Source organism: Camelus ferus, chromosome X (assembly GCF_009834535.1).
Source record: "Camelus ferus isolate YT-003-E chromosome X, BCGSAC_Cfer_1.0, whole genome shotgun sequence".
NCBI lineage: Eukaryota > Metazoa > Chordata > Mammalia > Artiodactyla > Camelidae > Camelus > Camelus ferus.
The window spans coordinates 30,681,392-30,703,702 of record NC_045732.1 but is presented as its reverse complement, the minus strand read 5'-3'; the positions used below and the strand labels follow the sequence as shown (position 1 = coordinate 30,703,702).

The 22,311-nt window shown below is 36.3% G+C and overlaps 1 protein-coding gene and 1 pseudogene across 1 annotated transcript in view; one reads left to right on the top strand and one right to left on the bottom strand.

Moving 5' to 3' along the window:
• The window catches only part of LOC116662180, a 99,838-nt pseudogene extending 86,690 nt beyond the window's left edge, over positions 1-13,148 (bottom strand).
• LOC102504131 (dystrophin-like) overlaps positions 1-22,311 on the top strand; it is a 562,607-nt gene that overhangs the window by 209,666 nt on the left and 330,630 nt on the right. The window lies entirely within an intron of this gene.

Below are 22,311 nucleotides of genomic sequence, written 5' to 3'. Positions count from 1 at the left end.
ATCTAATTTCCACCACCTATCTGTGGATGTGGCTTTGACCAAGTCTTTTCTAAACAAGACTGGCCAGTACAGAAGGAAAAAAAGGTGGGAGAGCCATTTTATGTATTTTAAAATGATACGATTTTGAATTTTGTAATTTTAAGAAATTCCTAAACTGTTCTATCTGGCATCTGTTCAATCTGAACAAAATCTCTTACAACTTATATAAGTTGGGATTTCTCAGAATACTGTTGTGAGAAATGTCACTGAACTGTGAAAAAAAAAATCTCTAGTTTGATCAATATGTGCTTACACATATGCCGTTAATTGCTGCTGCTCTTAGCTTTTAGCGGATGCTTCATAACCCTCATGGGCCATGAGCTTGCTTTATTATGACAAACACAAAGAAACAAGAGATCTTGTCTTATAGTAATACCCACAACAATAGAGGGCATGGTTCAGAAGCACTTATTATCAGAAACACCTTAATAGGATCTAGAAATGATAAAGATGTCCATTCTAGAATGCTGTAAAAGAGAGATTTTGGCATAAAATCTCCTTAAATACTAATTAAAATCAAAGCAAATATGTCAGAAAAAGAAGTTTTAATGTATAAGTGAATACTGTAGCAGAGCTTAAGAGATAAATGAATGACTCCCATCAATGGATGAAAGAAAACCAAGTGCAGAGAACAGGTAATCCATCAGGGAGTTGGACGAGTGGGGCTGCTGAACTGATGGAAGAAAGGAGGAAGGAGGGGTTGAGGGGGGGGAATCCAGCTGACTTTGGTAAGAAGAGTTCAAGATTTTCTGTCCTCAGGAATCTAGGGGACCATTTGCTATGAATAGCCTGAGGCTGTTCCCATTAAAGAAAACCCAATATTTACATTTATTGAGTTTTTTTTATTATATCATTATCAATGTGCTAAAGCTATGGGTCTCAAAGTATGGTTCAGATCAGCAACATCACCTGAAAATTTGTTAGAAATATAACTTCTCAGGCTCTCCTGCAAACTAAATCATGAATCTCTAGGGTGGTTTGGGGTGTTTTATTTTCTTCTCAATTTCAAAGGCGTGACAGGGTTTTATTAATAGAACATCATCCAATCCATGAGATTATTATAAACAGTAACATTTACAGTCTTATTCAGAATGCTCCTTTCTCTGATCCTTTTTGAAGCTCTGGAAGGGCCATTTGAAGGAGAACAGGAGGCACTAAGTATAAGGCCACAGAGAGAGGGAGTCACAAAATGTGGAGACAATGTGGATGTGGAAGTGGGAAGTTGTAAAACAAACACCTCCACTTCATTTTCCCCGGGACTAACCTGTCTAAGAATGTGCGAATACGATCATTCCTTAGGAGGAATTAGGCCCTCTCAAGGCTTCCGCCAAGAAAATGTCCCCCCAGCTCAATTGCCAAGGCCTCACCCTCCAGAGAGAGATTGTGGAGAGCTGTGTGGGGTTCTCCCCACTGGGGACTCCATCTCTGGCAACAAGGTCTTTCCTGCTGGTATTCCTCTAATAATACCTCTTTCCCTACCACACTGCCTACTAAATAGTACACTCATAGTGTCTTCAAATGTATAAACTAATCTTTACTGAAAATTGAGCGAGTTTAAGGGTGTTAACCAAACTGGTTCAGTGCCTTTAGTATCTTATTCTCTATCCAAGAGGTAGGCAATCGGATATACTCCTGTTACATCTGATATAATGATGGCTGTACTAACTGAACATATGTCTCATGTATCCTCCCATTACAGCTGATGGCCTCTGGGAATGTCTCTGGGTACTTCCCAGTCCTACCCATTATGGCTTGTCTGTTCTGCATTTCAGCTCTGGGGTGGGTACTGCAAGGAGCTCTCCAGGTGATTTTTATGTAGTCTAAAGGTTGAGAGACATTATACTAAGCAACATGTTTATTATCTCTTGTTCCTCTCAGTGAGTCTGTAAAAGAGCTATTGTTAATGCCCTACTTTACAAATGAGGAACTAGTTGACAATCCAATGTTTTCCTTCATCAAACTGACTTATCAGTGCTTTCACGTTCTTTGGTACTGAGGGTTTATAGTTCAAGAATAAATTGGCCATTTGTTTATTTTCATTTATGAGTTCCCTTTAACTGATAATCACTACTTAAGTGGATTGCAAATAACCATAGAAGCAGAGTCTATTGTGATCAGTGGAGATGACATAGAGTGATTTTTTTTTTATTGTTAGACCAGCACTTTTCCTCAAACACTATGAATGTTTATATTTTATATGTATACATATATCTTATATACATTTAATATTATACATAACATATTTAGTACATGTATCATATATAATTTATATATGTAAATTGATTATACATACACATATATGTGTATGTATAATCAAATTACAGAAACATTCTAAATGAACTACTATCAAAATTTTTTGCAAGTTTGATATATCGGTTAATTGGATTTGTGGTTTTTATATAAGCCAAACAATTAACTAATTGTACACTTTTCTCTTTCCCCATGGCTTTGACCACCTTTCCCTGAATTATTGCAACAGCCTTCTGATCCTTATCATTTGCTGTGCTTCTCTCCTCAAACTCCCCAAATCCATTCTCCAAACTGCAATCAAAAAGGATTTTCCTAAAACTCAAGCCAGATCATGCTACCTACCCTGCTAAAAATGATGAAATTCTCATTGCCCCAAGGATAAAATTTGAATTCTGTAAGATACTCTACCAGCCTTTTCATGGATTGACCCCTGTTCCAGCTCTTTACATCTTCCCTTCCCACTATACTCACCACACCCATCTGTCCTTCAGTCATCCTATTGTACCTCCCAATCATGCTGAACAAATTGCTATATCTAGTTCCTGTTATTCTCTCTTCTTGAGATGCCCTTTTGACTCCATACCTCACTTTTCCTCCACTCTCCTATCCCTACTTTTTACTCATCTTACTCCAGTTTATCCTCTAGGTGATGACACTTCATCAGAAGATCCCTAAGATTGATATTACAAAAGGAATATCTCTTAGGCATCATCTCATTGTCCTGAAGTCACTGTATTTTAACACACATCAAATTACTTTTCAGTTTCCTGTGTACATATCCTTATCATTCATTTGTCAGTAAACTTCTAGAAAGAGGGTCATTTCTCCTGTTCACCGTTGTCTCCCCAGCCCCTACCTAGCACAGTGTCTGACAATTACTAAGTACTCAATAAATATTTATTAATTGATTAAATGAGGAAATAGGATACATTCAAGCCTGTTAAGCTCTAAAACTTGGAAACAAGGCAAAAGGATAACTAGATGCCCTTTGAATGTCATACTGAAGCATTGTCTAAAAGGCCTGCTCAAAGATTATTTAATTTTCTGTGGGGATGCATCTTTGTTTAACTTCATATTTGCTATTGATTAAGACTCAGATTCTGTGAAGTTTTATGTGAACTTATTGATTTTTATGCAGTAGGGAGACAAATAATTGTTTTTCTAGTAGAAAATATATTGAAGGATATGATTTTTATTGTTCCTTAAGATATTAACCAGTTTTTTAATCTAATTTAGCAATCTCCCTTCAGTATACTTTCTTTTGATAGTTATATATGTTTAGTCCCTTGATTCTTATTTGGACCAGCTTTAATTCTCTCACTTTTTCACCATTAATTAGTTAAATAAATATTTCCATGTTCTCAGGATATGTTTTTAAGAGACAGTAAATTTATTTCAGTGTGTTTTAGACCATGTAAAAACTCAGAGTCTAGCATTAATAGTTATTATTACCAGACTCAGGTTCTGTTGCTCACTGCTCGAAAGCCAATATTTGAGTGTTGGTAGAAAGGAAAGTTGCTTTAATCAGGAAGCCGACAATGTGGGGAGAAGGTGGACTCATATCCTAAAACCAACTTCCAAAATTCTTCTCAACCATGACAGTTTTTAACAGGAAAGAGGAGAAATAATTTCAGTGAATCATTGAGCAAGAGGTTAGGTTCTGCATCATTTTCCATTGCATACAGACTGGCTGAATCCTCATGATCTTTCTTTAGATGTTACCTTGCCTGCATGGCCTGCATGCAGAACTGCTAAGGGCGAACCTGAGGGTAGAGAGCTAGACATTATTTAAGTACTTAATTCTTTATTCCTACTTCTTTTAATCTAAGAAAAGAATCATCAGCTTAGGTGAGGCATTATGTACATTTAGTAGAGCATAAGTCAGGAATTAGGCTAAATGTTACCTAGTGAACTCATTTTTATAATTAAGGTTTTAGGGGAACAGAAATGGGCAAACAGAAAAGGGATAAAAGAACTGCTTCCAAATCCCCACTATCAGACATCAGTTCATTTCTATGGAATTAGGGGTGAAGGTCCATCTTCTGTAACTTCTTCATGCTGACATAGGGCACTGTATTCTTAGAGTAGAAGATGTCAATATGGGTCTGTAGCATCTCTTTGCTGACAGTTTTAGTTGCCCACTTACATATTTGGGCATAGCAAGCTACAATTATTTTGATGCCTACAATTATTTTGATGCCTTACATATTTGGGCATAGCAAGCTACAATTATTTTGATGCCTACAATTATTTTGATGCCTTACATATTTGGGCATAGCAAGCTACAGTTATTTTGATGCCTACAAAGATACAGATTATTATGAGCAGTAGTGTTAATCCCATTCTCTTGAGGCCAGTTCTTAGAATTTTGCTAACCATAGACTCAGTACTGTTCAAGATGGAGCAGCTTATGTCATGGCTACAACCTGGTCATCATGCAATTAGCTTTTTCCCTCTGGTGGCAGGTATAGTATCTGTAAAACAACTCAGGAATGTGTATCAGACAATGAAAGATTCTGTGACTTTATTGTCCTAATCATTAACTACCTGAGCCTGCTCTGCTGTGATTCAGGGAGTTCTGGGAGACTTCACCTTTTCTACAGACGAGAGACAGGGGCTGTGGAGGGGGCTTGGCACTTGCGGATGGGGACCCACAGGGTTCTGGTTTGTGTTATTATTTCTAGGGGAAAAAAAAATTCCATGGTTAAATATGTTTAGGGAAAAAAAACTTTAGGTTATAACCCCCTTTGAAAAATTAGCAATAGCCATTCATATGCTGAAGGTCCTGAGAAATTTGGAGATGAAGTAACTATTTTGCTTTGTTTAGTGTAGCATTTCAAGATTATTTTATTAATAGTATTTTAGAAAAAAGTTTAGAAACATTGGTTTACTTGTGGAAGACACTATTTTAAACTATCAGTTTTGTATTTGAAGTGCTATTAAAATAATTTCTATTTTTAACTAAAATTTATTTCTCCTAAATTTGTTCTATTAAAATAAGATGAGTCTCCAGACCTCCAGATATACATTTCAGAAGAGTCCTCCTATAACTGCAGGAAAGATGTTCTGACTTCTCTGCGGTAGAGTCACATAGGTAGAATAGTATTTAAAATAGAAAACACTTTATTTTCCGTATAGAGTATTTCAAAATAATTATAATCATTAAGTGAAACTAACATTGAATTGTGTTCTAAATAAGTCATTTGAGATGGTGAAGGGTCTAAAGATACCTGCAATAAAGGGGCCTGTTATCTACTTTTAAAAAGGACCTATATGCAAATGAAAATATTAGTGAGCAATTAAATGCGTAAAGGGTAAGTTACTTACATTAAAGCCGTAAATGAATTTCTGGAAGGTTTAGGATTGTGAGGAATTCAGTATTCAAACAGGTTTTTGGCTTTTGGCTTTTGGCTTTGTATTTGAAAGTGGTCCTGAGAGGAGCTTAGATGAATGGACAGTCTTGACATCTGTACCTATCTCAACTTTGTGAAAAAAAGGCAAGAAATTGCTAACAAATGTTCTATTATGACTTTCTTCTTACCCCTTTTAGAATTCTAAATGACTACATGGATGGCTACACAAGAACTAATAAAAACAATAAAAACATTAATTTTATCTTGTTATGAACTTCAAAATTCATTAGTCTTATATTTCCTCCTCCCTCATAATTATGTCTTATTTTGCTGGCTTAACAGTTTTCCATTCTAATCAAGCTTTGTCATGGGCTGCGAGTTGAATTGCCCTGTGAAAGACTGATTTGCTTCCACTTCCTATAATCTATCCCTTTTGAAGGGCTAGAGATTGAAATCATTAAGGCACTGCTGTTGCCCTTGATCTCTGCTCAAAGAGGATAGAGATTGATTAGTTGACAGTCGTTGACCTGGATGGCTCAAAATGAAGTAGTGATGAAACAAAATCAAGTGCACACATCTCAGAATATTCGATAATGTCATTTATTCTGTGTGCATTTTGTAGCCTTATTTCCTTTTTGGTGAGATATTTAGTAGAGATGATACCCCAGCTCCACCCCCATCCCTACTCCATGCTTACCACATTCCTACCTCCTAGGGCACATAGGAACTTTTTAATTTCCTGAATTAGTAACTTGAGTGCGTGTTCTGTAAACATTCTGAAAAGGCAAGGTAGTATACAGAGCTTATTGTATATGTGTCAGTTGAAAACAGTAGTCATTGTTAACAAGTATCTATTCAAACTTTTGATCAAAAGTTGGCCTCAAATTATTTAAGAGTTATTGTACAAGCAACAGAGATTTCATAGAATAGATTAGATACTCATTCTTTTCTATAGCTTTAAGCTTAGGAATGGTATGAGTGATGAAGAAAATCTAAATTAATTCGTGTAAGAAACTGAAAGTCTTGGGGGAGGGTATTGCTCAAGTGGTAGAGCGTACACTTAGCATACACAAGGTCCTGGGTTCAATCCCCAGTGCCTCCTCCAAAATTAAATAAACCTAATTACCTCCACCCCAGAAAAAAAAAAAAACCAAACTGAAAATCTCTGTTAAAAGAGAAAGCCACTTTTTTAAAATGCCACCTTCAATTTATTAAACATGTTAAAGACATCTGAACTTCTTTTGGGTATTAGTATTCCGTTCCATTGATATCTTTTGCCAATCAAAATCTGGCACAATACAGTTCTGATTTCTTGAGCATAATGTCTGATATAAAATTTGATATTCATTTTTCCAGTTTTATTGAAAAATAATTGACATAAGTTTAGGGCATACAGCATGATGGTTTGATTTACATATATTGTGAAGTGATTTCCACAATAAGTTCATCTAACATCTATCTTCTCATATACATACAATAAAGAGAAAAGAAAGAAGAAAAGTTAAATGAAAGAATCTTCTCTTTATCTTAGGACTTAACTCTCTTTATTACTTTCCTGTGTAGCATACAGCAGTGTTAACCATAGTCATCATGCTGCATATTACATCCCTAGTACTTTTCTTATAACTGGAAGTTTGTGTCTTTTGACTGCTTTCCTTCATTTCCTCCTCCCCCAACCCCTCTCACTTCTTATAACCATGTGTCTGATTTCTTTTTCTATGAGTTTGGATGTGTGTGTGTATGTGTGTGTGTTTAGATAACACATGTAAGTGAGATCTGTCTGACTTACTTCACTTAGCATAATGCCTTCAATGTCCAGCCATGTTGTCGCAAATGGTAGAATCTCCTCATTTTTTTATGGCTGAATAATGCATCCATTCATCCATCAGTGGATATATATGTTGTTTTCATGCCTTGGCTGTTGTAAATAATTTTGCTTTGAACATGAGGGTGCAGATATCTTTTTGAGTTAGTGTTTTTGTTTCCTTCCCAGAAGTAGATTTGCTAGATCATATGGTAGTTCTATTTTTAATTTTTTAAGGAGCCTCCATACTGTTTTTCACAGTAGCTATACCAGTTTACAATCCCAATAACAGCACACGAGGGTTCCTTTTCTCCACATCCTTCCCAGAATTTGTTATCTCTTGTCTTTATGATGATGGTCATTCTAACAGGTGTGAGGTAATAGCTCATTGTGGTTTTAATTTGCATTTCCCTGATGACTAGTGACATTACGTATCTTTTCATGTACCTGTTGGCCTTTTGTTATCTTCTCTAGAGAAGTACCTATTTCAGGTCCAATGCCCATCTTTTAATTGGGTTCTTTGGTTTTTTGTTATTGAGTTATATGTGTTCTTTATATATTTTGAATATTAACACCTTAGCACATCCATGGTTTGCTAATATTTTTCCCAATCTGTAGGTTGTCTTTTCACTTTGCTGGTGGTTTCTTTGCTGTGAAAAAGCTTTTTAATTTAATATAGTCCCAATTGTTTATTTTTTATTTTGTTGCTTGTGTTTAGGTGTGTTGACTGAAATAAATGCACAGCCTAAAAATTGAGAGTTACGTTTTATTTGGCAGACATTTCTGAGGACTCGAACCCCTTGAACCCAGCATGACAGCCTCTCAGGTGGCTCTGAGGGACTGCTCTGAAGAGGTAGGGGAGGACCTAGGATATATAGGATTTTTCAAGGACAACCAGACAGTTGGAACATTAAAAGATTACTTGTTAACTAAAGAAAACCAGGCATCTCAAGTTAAAGAATTTAGCGCTTTTCTATATATGGGAGGAAGCAAACATTTGGGCTCATTGAATTCATTCCTTTGACAAGCACCTAGCTATCTAGGGCCAGTATCCTGTCCTTTCTTATTCTGAGTCCCCTCCGAGTGCACCACTGTGAGTGGCTGCAGAGGCCGGGCTGCAGGCTTGTCTTCCCTGGGTTGTGGCGGCAGCCGCTGATGACTTGAGGGCTTCAGCAGTCTTTGTTTGCTGATATGGTTTATGGTTTGCAGTATTTTTCCTTCACAGGTATCGTATCCAAAAATCATTACCAAGACCCATGTCGAGAAGCTTTATTCCTATGTTTTCTTCTGTGAGCTTCAGGGTTTCATGCCTTACATTTAAGTCTTTAATCCATTTTGGATTAATTTTTTGAGTGGTATAAGATATGAGTCTAGTTTCATTTTTTTACATGTGAGTAAACAATTATCCTGAAAGAAGAGACTGTCTTTTCTCGGTTGAGTATTCTTGGCTCTCTTGTCAAATATTAGTTTAACATATATGCTTGGCTTTATTTCTGCGCTCTCCATTCTTTTCCTTTGGTCTACTTGTCTGTTTTTTATGCCAGTACCAGACTCTTACGATGACTATAGCTTGAAATCAGGAAGTGTGATGCCTCCTGCTTTGTTCTTGAAAGCCACTTTTAAACATACACTTTATTTCTATTTTAGTTTCTACTTTAAAAGGTAAAGAAGGTATAGTTTAAAGACAAATTTGTTTGCAAATATTCTGGAATCATTTAATTGGACCAGTTTGAGAACTAAGCCTAGTGAACTGAATTAGCATGTTTGGTTAAAGAAAAATATATATATGAAAAAGAATTGTTCAGTTTTACAGTTTAAAGGAACTTAACAGAAACATCCAAGTTCATGGTTACAGTGCTGGTTTTTTTAATTGATATTGACAATTTTGAAAAATAGATATATTTTTTAGTTTTCAAAAAATATTGTAGATGGTGAGCAACCTTTTAAAAATTCACTCTGACAGTATTTCATAGTGGCTAGTTCCTGCCTGTTCTCTGGAGGAAGGTGCCCTAATTTAGGGACGTTTAGTATTTAGAGCAAAAGGAAGCAGTTTATAAAGAGCCTGACAGGCACCTTAAACCTGCCCAATCTATCTTTCATTTTTACATTTCCCTTTCGTTATCTTTTCCTTTTTCATTTCCAGACTGTTGAATTTAATATTGCCTCTCTTTTCCCAACTTTTGACTTTCATAAATACAGACATTTCCACCATTAACACTGCAGTCTAAGGAAGTGGCAGCCACCTCATTTAAGGGATAGTAGACTCCATATCTGGGGGAAAATAGAGCTTTCCGAAAAACTGAAATAGATTTGAGGTGAGAAGTATGTGAGGGCAATTGAGTGTGTGTGTTGGGGGTGGGGTGAACACGGTTCTGAGTAAATTCCAGGATGATAGCAATGATAAGTTAGGGGCTCCATTTTCAGGGGAGTTTCTGTACCAATTTCAGAAGCATCACAACAAAAACAAATACTTGAAAATTGTGGTAGAAATCTTTTTAATGTTCAAGCTGAGCTGACAATGCCCACATTTTTGAAGTTTCATTTGGCAGGCTTGACTCAGTAAGCTCAATGGAACACACTTCAGGTCTTCCTTGCTTTGACAGAGAAGTCTAGGTCTATGCAAGTAAAATTTAGCCCTGGAGTTCAGGGACTCCACATAGATATCATGGAAGACTGGGTGATGAAGCCACCCCTCAAGCAGGAGCAGGATAGGACACAAGTTGAGATACAGTTTTAATCACCAGGGATTGGAAGCACCACACCCATAAATCATGTGCTGGGTCAACACTTTTCCTCCAGCCCCACCCCTCCGTTTTGTTTGCCATCCTAACGGTGTGATAGCTGTTCTCCCTGCAGACATTTGCCAACTCCCATTTATTTCCCAAGTTTTCCTTTCTCTGAACAATTTCCAGTGTTGAATTCAGCTGATATGAATATAAAGGAATGCAACTGATGACCCTAAATGCAGCATTTCTTTCCCTGAGCCATCAAAGAATAAAGATATGAATAAACATTAAAAATGTTAATCTATGTGTGTGTATATATAATCTATATGTGAATATATCCACACCTGTATAAAACTGAATTATTCTTCTAAACTGTTCTGTGTTTCGGGACAAAAATACTATATGCATATGTAGATTTAGGTTAATGGGTTTATATGACTATTTCTAATTGTTAAGCTTTTGTAGATCCTGAGTGATACAGAATAGTTAAATCATTTTCAGAAGAAAATAAGTTATAAATTGTGAAAGTAATGAACAAACTAGCAGCCTCTATTCAAAACCAATCCCCATATTGCTTTGTAAAAATTTCCAAAATTCTTTCTGTAGTGGAATCATAGGGGATAGCAGGTTTTATTTTCTTTACATTTTTATTCATTGCCAATAACATGGAGATGCTAGAAGTATAGGGGAAGCAGGTAGCTCTGAGGGCACTGTGCAGGAAAGCAGTTTTACTCTGGCTTTTCCCCCCCAGATTTATGTATTTGAGTACCTTGTTTTAAGGGTTTGAATCATAACAATTCTAGGTAATTGATTTTTTAAAATATAACGTAGTAATAAGAAAAAATGCATTCGTTTCCTTTTCAGAAAGCTATAGAGGATAAAGATCTATACTGATAAAACGTAACTTTGTAATGTACTATCAAACCTAAAAATATAAAAGTAGGTATGGGTGAACTTTTTTTAAAATGACCAGTCATACAGACAGATTTTACTCCCCATCACTTGCAGGGCTGGAGGGGTTGCCATATTTAAACGTGTGACCTGTTTTAAGTATTTAGGTCAGAGAGAAGCGAGGCACCAGTGTGTAAAGTGGCACAGACAGAAGAGTGAAAGTGGAACTGAATACAGCTGAACGTGAAAGAAAGTTAACAAGAAAAAACTTCCCAGGTACACTAATATTCTACTCAGACAGTGGGTATTATTATGTGACCATTGTTTAGTCTCCCATCTGCAAATCCAGTATCAGTGACTAGTCAGCACACGTTATTGGTTTAATACTGCCGTTGAAGGAGCATGGATTTAAATTTGTGCCCGTCTATTGGCAAGTAGCTGTGTGACCTCGAGCAGTTACTTAACCTCTCTAAGCTTTGGTTTCCCATTTATACAGTGAAGTCAATAGAAGTACCCACTTTATAGGGCTGTTGTGAGAATTAAATATGTTAATCTATTTAAAGTATTTAGTAAGGGGCACACAGTAAGCTCTCACATTCTTTATATATACAGTTACCATTACCTTGACAAACTGTTTATCTTCTCTCTCTATTTCCTCGTATGGAATGTGGGTTAACATGAGGACTAAATTTTAAAAAGTATGTGAGAAAACTTAACTCACTGTCCAGTAATTTGTAGATACCCAACATGATTAAACATCCCCCTCTCTTTTTTGCTTTCCACAATTGGGCTGAATGCTAGGTGAGATATAAAAGGATACCTACAGTTTGCTCAGCCCTCTGCTGGGCCCTAAAGAAATACATCTTTTTATTCATTCATTATTTTGTCCAATTGAAAATCTGTTGAGCACCAACCATATTTCAGGAAGTGTACAGGCAAGTGTAGGAAACACCATTGAGATTTACAATCAGGAGAAAATTTTTGAGTTCTCTGTCAACCAATTAATGCTTAATGTTCCCCTGAGCAATAAAATGGGTGGGATCCAACCACACTAAGATTTGGTTTTATTATTTCTAAATGTTGATGGTACTACTAATAATTGTTATTCGATTCAAAACCTGTTCTGAACTCTATTTGGTGCAGGTATTAGTCACAATCATGAATTATTTGAGGAGGCACATTTGCATTCCTCACAGGGAAGCTTTGGGCCCCAAGCCTTTGCACTAAGTGATATGTCAGCAGTGGATAAAAGTGTCACCATCACACAGATCTAAGTGTGCCAGAAATGCATTTTATTAATTTTTCTCTAACTGAATTAAATGTCAACCTTGGATCCTCTTTTATCTTAATTTAACAAGTTTCTTAATATGCTCTTCCCAGGAAATCTTAATAAAATTCAGTGACTTTTCAGGTTTACTAGTCGGGATCCTCCCCCCTTTCTAGGATGGCAGTACTCCACGGGTATTACTTAGCTTCCTATCAGAAGCCAGCTTCTGGTCCTGGGCCAGGGGCACAGAGGGATGTGACATCCAGTTTAGTCACTTGGGTGGATGACTTTTCATGGGGGCATCCAGTGATATGGACCAGGATCTGGCATCCCTCCCTAGTTGAAATGCCCATTCTTCATTCCTTTCCCTAGGAACCCTCTGTCCTGATTATCACGCCCCTGGAAGACTAGCGACTTGCTCCTCCTAAGTTCTATGACCTTCTCAAGCCACAGTACATGTTAGCTGCTGATCATACACCTGTTGAGATATTCAGACCTTGGAGAGGCCACATGCCCAGCCTCTTTGCTCTGATCCTGTTGCAAAAGAGCTCTGGTTCCTTTCTCTACTCTCACTCAGACTTCCTCTCTTTAAAGGGACATTATCATCTTCCTGTTCTCTTCAAATGAATTTGACAGGGTTTAGGTGGGGTGGCAGAGGAGTTCAGAGCCTTCTCTACACAGCTTCCAGGTCTCACTTACTTACCAGCTCCAGAGTAACTCTCAGCTGCCCCCTCTTCATCTCCTCTTCTTGGTAGACAGTGAGATCTGATGAAAACTTCTTTTAACCGATCTACACCTGCTGTTGAGGCCAGAGTCATGGTTTACTTATACCTCAAAATATGTATCTCTGGCAATGGTATCGAGTTAGTTTCACTCAAAGGGTCTGAACTTCTGAATAACCTTAAGGCAATGAGAATGCAATACCTACCTTAACCAACCAAGGATGGAACTTAAGACCATGTGTATAGTCTCATGAAATACTGTATGTCTGTGTGTAGTTCTGATAATGGGATTGTTAGGGAGGGGGAGATCCTTAATTAATGCTGTGATTCCTTCACATGTGCTTTGCAATCACAAGCAGCTAATAAAACGATTTTGCCTCAGGTTTCCCATCTGTGAAAGGGAAACAAAATATGTAATTCACAGTATAGTTGTGAGGATTAAATGCAGAATACAGCCTCATGCATATAGCACATCCTCGACAAATACTGTTCCCTTCCTCACATTGTCTTAACAAGAAAGATCCCTGCCTCCTCTCTGTGCTTCAATACAGCATCTATTACTCCTTCAGTGGGCACTGAGTTGCCTTTTACTATCCTTTAGTGTTTCAGTTTTTATATTCATGCTTGTGCACCTTCTGAAATATTTCACCCCAAATCATCTTGAATCTGTTTTATAAATGCCTAATAAGGCAGATACATTCTTGTGCAAATTAATGTGTTTTATCTTAAAGTAAATTTCAAGCAAAAGTGAAGAATGAATTCCTTCTAGTTTTCAGGCAGAATTTTCCTTATGAGAAGTAGGTCAAGAAACATTGAACACGGAAAAAATTTATCTCTAGAAACAGCTCTTCAGCTCTGGATTGTTTAAGGATGGCCTAGAAACCATTCTTAGCATTGTCTTGCATCTTCAGTTTCAGTACACTTTTGAGTTAGCATTTCGGCATAAAGTATTTTCTTGGAATTACTCTTATTTTTTTACCCCCATCTTCTGTACTCCATTGTCAGATGTATCAGTCATTGACAGTATGTGTTAGTCATTTCATAAATCAGCGTACAAATTATTTCTCAAAGTCAATGTGTATCTTATCTGCTCACTTCACACTTAACTGGAGCTACTGGGGCTTGCTTTTATAAATTATCCCTACTCCCCTGTACTCTTTTTATTTATTTTATTAGTTAATTAAGTTTATTTATTAATTAATTAAGTTTATTTATTTTTAAAGGAGGTCCTGGGGATTGAACCCAGAAGCTCATGCATGCTAAGCATGCACCCTACCACTTGAGCTATACCCTCCCTCCTTCCCCTATACTCTTTTTTTTTTTTTTTCAAATCATATGTATAAAATTAAATGGGATGGCTAAAAGCAGATTGGTTTGTAGAACACCTCCACAGGTGTTCCATTCCTGTTGTTTTCCTCCCCCAGTTCCTCTGGGCTATAGAAGATTTAGATTAGCTGAAGGAGACAGATACAGACGCAGATACACACAGACAGACACACCACTGTCCACTATCACCAGTTACAGGAATTGCGCCTAATCTGTTCTTTTTACTCTTCCACCCAGCTGAATTACAAGGTTCTAAGCCCCCTAATCCCATCTACACACTTAAAGAGTTGACTGTGCTTTTTTTAGGCTAAAAGTAAAGACCTTCTGGTGTTTATCAAAAGTTTTGTTTTCTGTTTGTTTTCCCCAAAGCTTCTGTTTTCTAGTAAAGTGTACTCATGTGTGTGTGTGTGTGTGTGTGTGTCCACGAAAAAGTAGGAAAAAAGGCAGAAAGCAGACCATTCCCTGATAACTCTGACGAGTACCTGCCGTTTTCTTTCACCAGATAACTAGAACACTGGAAATATTGAACCCTTTCATAGTCATTCTAAAAGAATTGGTCATAGTTCATGTTTGATTTGTCTGATTTCACAGATTCGCAATGATTCAGTGAAACGTTGCGAGGATTTTAAGAAATAGATCAAATGGTATTTATGGTTGAAGCTCAATAAAGCTTTTTGTTTATCTTATTTTATTCAAGTGGGAATTTGGGAATTCTAAAATGTCCCCACATTTGTCACTCCTGTTATTCTGGCCGCTTTTTGTCATAACCACGTTTTCCCTGTTCATTTGTAATTACTCCTGCATATGCTTTAATGATTCTAATGGGGCATGAGTTGTGCAGAAGAATAACAAACTTCAAATTAAAGAATCTATAAGCATGTTTATGGTTTCTAATTATTAATACAGTTGAACAATTTTTGTTGAACACTCTACATTGACTTCCCAGGGTCTGGTGCACAGAAAATTCATAGATATTCAATACAACAGTTCTAGAATTATGCATGCATGTATGCAGTGTAGTGGTGCCAGGTACTCAGAATGTTTGCTTGAGTTCTGAATCAGTCCTGAACTCCACCTAAAAATTGTGTGGTTCATAGTTGAGGTAGAGTGAGGAATTGAACATTAATATAAACTTTAGGCCACTTGTCTGACTAACACCTGTGCAGTAGGTGAAGCATGAAGAAAGAACCAAAACACAAACAATAGCAAAAACTATGACACACCAAAACGTCAAATAATTAGAACAGATTGAATCATTTAGCAAACATTTAACCATCATTTACTTTCAGGAACCCAGTAACTCCTCTGAGTTTCTTAAATGATAAAATCAGTAATACTCATTAATACTCCTTAACTTTGTTTACTTCTTTAGCTTTTGATGAGTTGCATTTTTGTGTTGAGATTTGGTTATCCCTTCTTAATAATTCTAACCCATCCACCAATCCAGAAATGCTAGAAAGAGAAAAGAACAAGTTGGGGCATTAGACATTATAGTGAAATCTAGTCATGCCACTCTCAGAAGTTTCTGTATTAGAATAGCTGAAATGATGTACGTTGCATTTTAGGAATATCACTGAAATTTGAAATGAGTTAGTAAAATGGAAGGGAAATTTGAACAGGAATTATATATTGAAAATGTGACAAAAGGGGTAGATCAGTCATCTTTGGCTGCTGAAAATCAATGTGATTCATAATTTGGCATTTTTTTAGACAGTCTTCTAGTTGGAAGCCTACCTTGTGTTTCATTTTCTAGTTATATAGCATAGATTGTTACAATTGATATGATTCTCTTTCTCCATGAAAATGGGCCATTTGGGATGATAGGTAAATTTATTTTAGTTTTATTGTAGGAAAGGCATAGAGATATAATGAAAAGAACGATGATTTATAGTCAGAGGAATATATACTTACCAATCATAAAACCTTAAAGTAATAACCAGCATTTATTCTTTAGCCTTAATTTTCTATCTATATGATGAAGTGGAGTGGGGTCAGGGGAGAATACCTATTATGCAGACAAGTACAAATATAAAGTACTTATCTCGTGTGAAGTATGATATTGTGCCTCACATCAAAGACTGAGTACTCGTGTAAACATTGATAAACAGTTTCCTAAGATTAGTCTATGTAATAATTTATGTGTCATTTTTAAGGTAGTGGTAATATCTTTGTAATTTAATGTCATTTTAATTTATAACAGAAATAATTTTGTAATTGCTACATTGACAGCTTTAATTGATTATAACTTATTTCTAGTATTTCTATTTGATTCTTATTTTCTGTCACTGTGCTTAAATTTCCCATCTGTTCATCCAAGTTCTCTACCTTTTCCTTTAAAATATAGATGAATCTATCATCAGATTTTTTTTGTTTTATCAATCATAGTAATTTTTAAGTCCTTGTCTGAAAATTTCAATATCTAGGTTACCTCTGAGTCTGGTATATATTGATGGCTTTATCTCTTGACAGTGGATATATTTTACTTGCCTTTTTGCATGTCTTTCTTTGTGTGTGTGTGAATATTAGAATTTGTGTATGGAGAAACAACATGAAGTAAACATACTTAATCCTGAAAATGGGCATAGCTCTTTTTCTGTCACAGTGTTAATATGGGGGTTTGAGTCAGTGGAGTCAATATTAAGCTGGTTTTAGGTTTTGTTGTTGCTGTAGCAATCTGTAGAATACCACAGACTTCTAATTCCTCCAGTGAGGGGCTGCTGCTACTCTGTGCTTAGTGTGGTGCCTAGAATGCTTAAAGGGCTTTCTCAGCATTCCTGTTCCATCCTCAGCTTTCTGTTGACCTTGCATACCTGTCCCTGCCCCAGTGAAAAAACCACTGCTTTGTTTTAGTGTAGGATTCTGGGCCCATGAAGATATTCTCTCCCTCTCCCAAGGATAGATAATTTCTGCTTCTGTCCTCCTTGCCCCAAGAAGCATTTCTTTGCCTAGAGTCAGGGATAGTAGAGTTTCTTACCTTTCCTTCAGTAGCTTAAGTCTTTTGGTTCTGAGGAGAAAAGGGTCTGGGAAGATGGGTTTAATTTTATGCTGGTTTATAACAGAAGGAGGCTTTCCATAGAGGCCTGTGGAAAAGAACTCCAGAGGGAATGCAGACTCCTTCAGTCTGCAGTCCCAGGTATTCTAAAATGTCATGCCAACCCACACCTGACTTTTAAGAACTCTTGACAATTTTAGTTATTGTTTTTCACCTGCTCCTACGTGGGCTACCTCTTCATATGTCCAGTCTCCTTGGAGAGGATTGTCAAATTTAGTGGTTCGGCTCACCATGTCCAGTGGCAACAGCTTTCTCATTGGCTCCAAGAAAAAATATGGTTATGTAAATTATCCAGCTTTCTCTCATTGGGTGGAACAACATTCTTATGTACCATTATATATCTTCAGCAGAGGTAGAATTTGATTATAATATAAAACCCAAAAGTCTTTTACTATCTTGGGGACATTCATGAATATTCACATTTAACATGTTAATGATTATAGCCATCCCTATTTTAGAGACACTGAATGTACTTACTTATTTCTCTTTGAGAAAGGCTTATTTGGAAAGTGATACTTCATCAGTTAAATTTAAATAAGCATTTATTGAGGACCTCTAATATGTGAATCACCTACTAGGAAATGTGGCAATGAAAAGTTGAAAAACAAAAAACACTGTCCCTTTTCTTTCAAAACCTTTTTTTTGGGGGGGTACCAAATTACTTTATTTGAAGGAATGGTACTAAGGAAAGAACGTTAAGTAGATGTTTTGGTACCAAAACCTTTTAATTGAGAGAAGACATACAGGATCATAGATACTCATGTATGTTTTATTTATCTCTGTATCTCTATTCCTCCTTTTGCTGGTAAGAAATAAATGTTAAATGAACTAATATATAATTAGAAACTAATTGTGAACTGTGTGGTAATTCAGTTTAGGGTCACAAAAGATGGTTCGGAAGCATTTAGGATATTCAGAATCCATTCGTGAAACCTAATTTGTGATGTCATAACTAAGATTTGGCATTTTCCAAAGTTGCATTCGAAGGAGTAAAAGCTGGTCTCCTGGCTTTTTGAAGAGTGTGTGTGTTTGTGTGCAGTGGTGGGAAGGAGGGAGGCATAGGAGGGACAAAAGGATGAGGAAAGGAGTGTGGTATTGCCTGATGGCTCTTTCTCAAGAGTAGAGTACCCGAATGAACGTACAAAACAGAAAGAGACTCACAGACATAGAAAACAAACATATGGTTACCAGGGGGAAAAGAGGGTGGGAAGGGATAAATTGGGAGTTCGAGATTTACAGATACTAACTACTATATATAAAATAGATAAACAGGTTTATACTGTGTAGCACAGGGAACTGTATTCAATATCTTGTAGTAACCTATAATGAAAAAGAATATGAAAACGAATATATGCATGTATATGTATGACTGAACTGTTGTGCTGTACACTATAAATTGACACAACACTGTAAACTGACTATACTTCAATTTTAAAAAAAGAGTAGAGTTACCAAGAAATTCTAACTGAATTCCAATTTTGAAGCTGAAATATGACTCACACTTTTATGAATGATGAAGTTCTTTTTAAGTTTTTAATCAAAATACCTCCATCAACTTAGAAGAGAAAATATGGATCTCCAAGGGCTAGGAATGTAGCTCAAAATAGCCTTAAGAAGGCTAAAGTGTTTTCTTAGTTTGTTAATTTACCATCAAGTTGGGGAACACATTTCTTCTTCTTTTTTTTTTTTTCTAATTTTCCTATTTAAATGTACACATCTACAGCCACTTAAGTCCTGTTCCATCACATCCCTTCAACAATGCTCATGCCAAAGTTTGAACACCTCAAGGCAAGTGGTTTGAAACATCCATCCCAAATCTAAACAGGGAGCCAAGGTACCAATGATAGCCTATTGGCAGTGACATGTCTACTTATGCCATGGTCCAAACCAAACAAACACTGTCAGGAAGGAGAACTTTTCCTCTGCCTTCTGGGTTCTTCTGGCTAGCCTAAGAATTCAAAGACAGATTAAGAGAAGAAAAAAACATGTTTAATTTACATATATATGGAGACTTTATAAGAATATGAGGCCCAGGGTAGGGGGAATATAGCTCAGTGGCAGAGCACGTGCTTAGCATGCACAAGGTCCTGGATTCAATCCCCAGTATGTCCGTTAAATAAATAAACATATAAACAAACAAACAAACCTAATTAACTCCCCCCCAAGCCAAGGGGGAAGAAAAAGAAAAGAAGAATATGAAGCCCAAAGGACAGTCAGGCAATTAAGGGTTATATGCTTCTCTGAGCTAAGGAGAAGAGGTAGAAATCTGGGACTTTAAAGGGAAGGAAAGCGATTTACCTGGAGACACAAAAGTAAATGTTGATAAATAAATGTTCACTGGGCCACACAGAGACAGTGGGACCCAGAGAGGAATTTTAATAAAGACTGTCTACACACCTGGTTCATAATATGGTTCCCTATGGTGATAGCTCCCTTCCTGGAACAGGTCCTCTATCTACATTCTCTTGTGCAACAGGGGCAGGTCAAAGGTTCTTCCTGAGTCCTTTGGGCCTTGATTGTTTTCGGCTTGAAATAATCCACATGCCAAAATAGTACATTTAGGGTAGCAAATTTTGCTTCCTTAAGCACAAAGGACCACAAATGCTAGATATGAGAAAATAAAAGTAGGCATACTTTTTTGTTTCTTATTGAGTTTACAATAATGGTACTTATTTCCATTCATATTCATTGCAGGGAAACTTTTAACATTCTCTGCACTGACAAAAACTTCTCTTTTAATCCTTTCATCTCCTCATAATGACGCATATGAGATTGTTAAAGGCTTGCGCTAATGCAAAGTGATGAGCTGTAACCTAAAATTAACTAAGAAAATAAAGAAAGTTAAAATTTCATGCATACATTTATATTTGTCATCTGGGGAAAACTATTGGACTGCTGAAATATGAAATTTCAAGTACCCTTCTTCTTATGTTTGAATGTAAAATCAAATGGAGGATCTGCAGTTTAACAATAGAAACACTAATCAAAATAATAGATACACACATATTTTGAAATTTAACCATCCTTGGCATTTTGCCCTTGAAATTTTGTTGTCTAGCAAAGTCAAAGGGAGACTTTCTTTAAACACATGTATCTTAACTAAGGCCATTTCATCAGGTATGCCATTTTGCAAATTGAGGGACTTTATGTGTTTATTTTCTTGATGATAATCAAAATGGTTTCTGCAAGTAGTGGGTTCTATAAAGCAAGCACATTAAAAGGAAATCATACATCTGGTTGTGGTACACCAACGTGCTTTTCTATTTTGGAATACCTGTGCTCTGTCCCATGTTTTATTTTCATATATACTTTACCTTATTTAATATTCATTTTATTCTTTACCACAGTTCCCATTACATACACAATCAGTATTTTTTAAGTCTAAGCAAAAAATTCAACAAGGCTTACAAGTTTTTCATTGCTAATGATTTTTTTTTCTCATTAAGTTTGGCTTTAATGAAACTAAACAGGAAGTTCTGGTTGGATTCCTTGGTCACCCCTATATGTGTTTGTGAATTCTTACAATTGGTGTGAATTGAAAGTTCTTATCTGAGAGTAACCCAGAGACAATTCCAATTTGGGTTTAAATGGCCATATGCAGACAAGGATATCTGAACAAACCTAAACAGCCCCATGTGTTTATGGCAGCTAAATAACCAATTAAGTGCTAAAAGTGACATCAATTTTTAGTTTTTTCCTGCTTGGTTTCAGGTTGAGATTTTTTTTCCTTGAGTTTGCAGATAGAGCATCACAACCTTACAAGAGAAAAGAGAGCATCTTCCCATCTGAATGTTAAACAAAGAAATTATATGAAATAAAATTGATTTTGCTGTACAGCAGCAAACTCTTTATTCCTTGAGTGTTATGTTAATTAGGACACTTGATTACAAGTCATGTATACCAAATTTGAGCTAGTTTTGTCAAGTGTGGAAGTGATTCTAAAGGATACATGTATTCTAAGGATTAAAAGGTTTCTCAAGGAATGCACGGAGAGACTGCAGTTGTACCTCAAGAAAATGCTGGAAGCAGGCAATGAAAAGCTTTCAGGATTCTCTGTCATATCCGCTTCTCTCTGCACCATCTCTTTTATTGCAGACTGGCTTCCCCTGTTCCTTACCTGGCAGAACAGGGATTGCTACCATTCCTTTCTATTTCTGTCTCACAGTCGAAGCATTCAGAGAGAGCCTGACTCAACTCAAGTCCCAAGTCTGAATTCTTGAGACATATTTCAGTGTAGATACATAAACTCATAGGTAGATATAGACATAAACATGTCTATGAATTCAATTCATATTTAAACCATTACTGTGGCTACAATGTAGCATTATAGACGATCTCATACTTACTGGAAGGAATGTGATTTTATGCAGTGTTTTTGAGACGTAATTTGAACATATGTGCCAAGAACTATAGAAATAATTATCTTGCTAGATTCATTAACCTATTCTTTGAGACTCTTTGCTGAGGTAATAACCCCAAATTTGGGTAGAGGATTTGTCTATATAGATATTAATTACAACATTATTTTAACAAGTAATTTTAACAAAATCTGTGATACCATTTTTCAAGGTTTCCAAAAACGCAGAATGGTTATTTTCACAGGGCCATATAATACATTTAGCTGTCTAAATTTTGTTTTAATGGCACTCAAAATCCCAGTTATAATTTTAGATGAGGAAAGCAGGATGTCCTGTCTCTGGCATAGATTGTGGTGATGGTTTCACCAGTGTATACTTAACTCTAAATTCATAAAGTTGTACGCATTAAATATGTGCAGCTTTTTGTATGTCAATCAGACTTTCCTATCTCAATAAAGTAGTTTAAGAATTTCATTTTATTCTTTACCAGAGTTCCCATTACAGACATAATCAGTGTCTTATA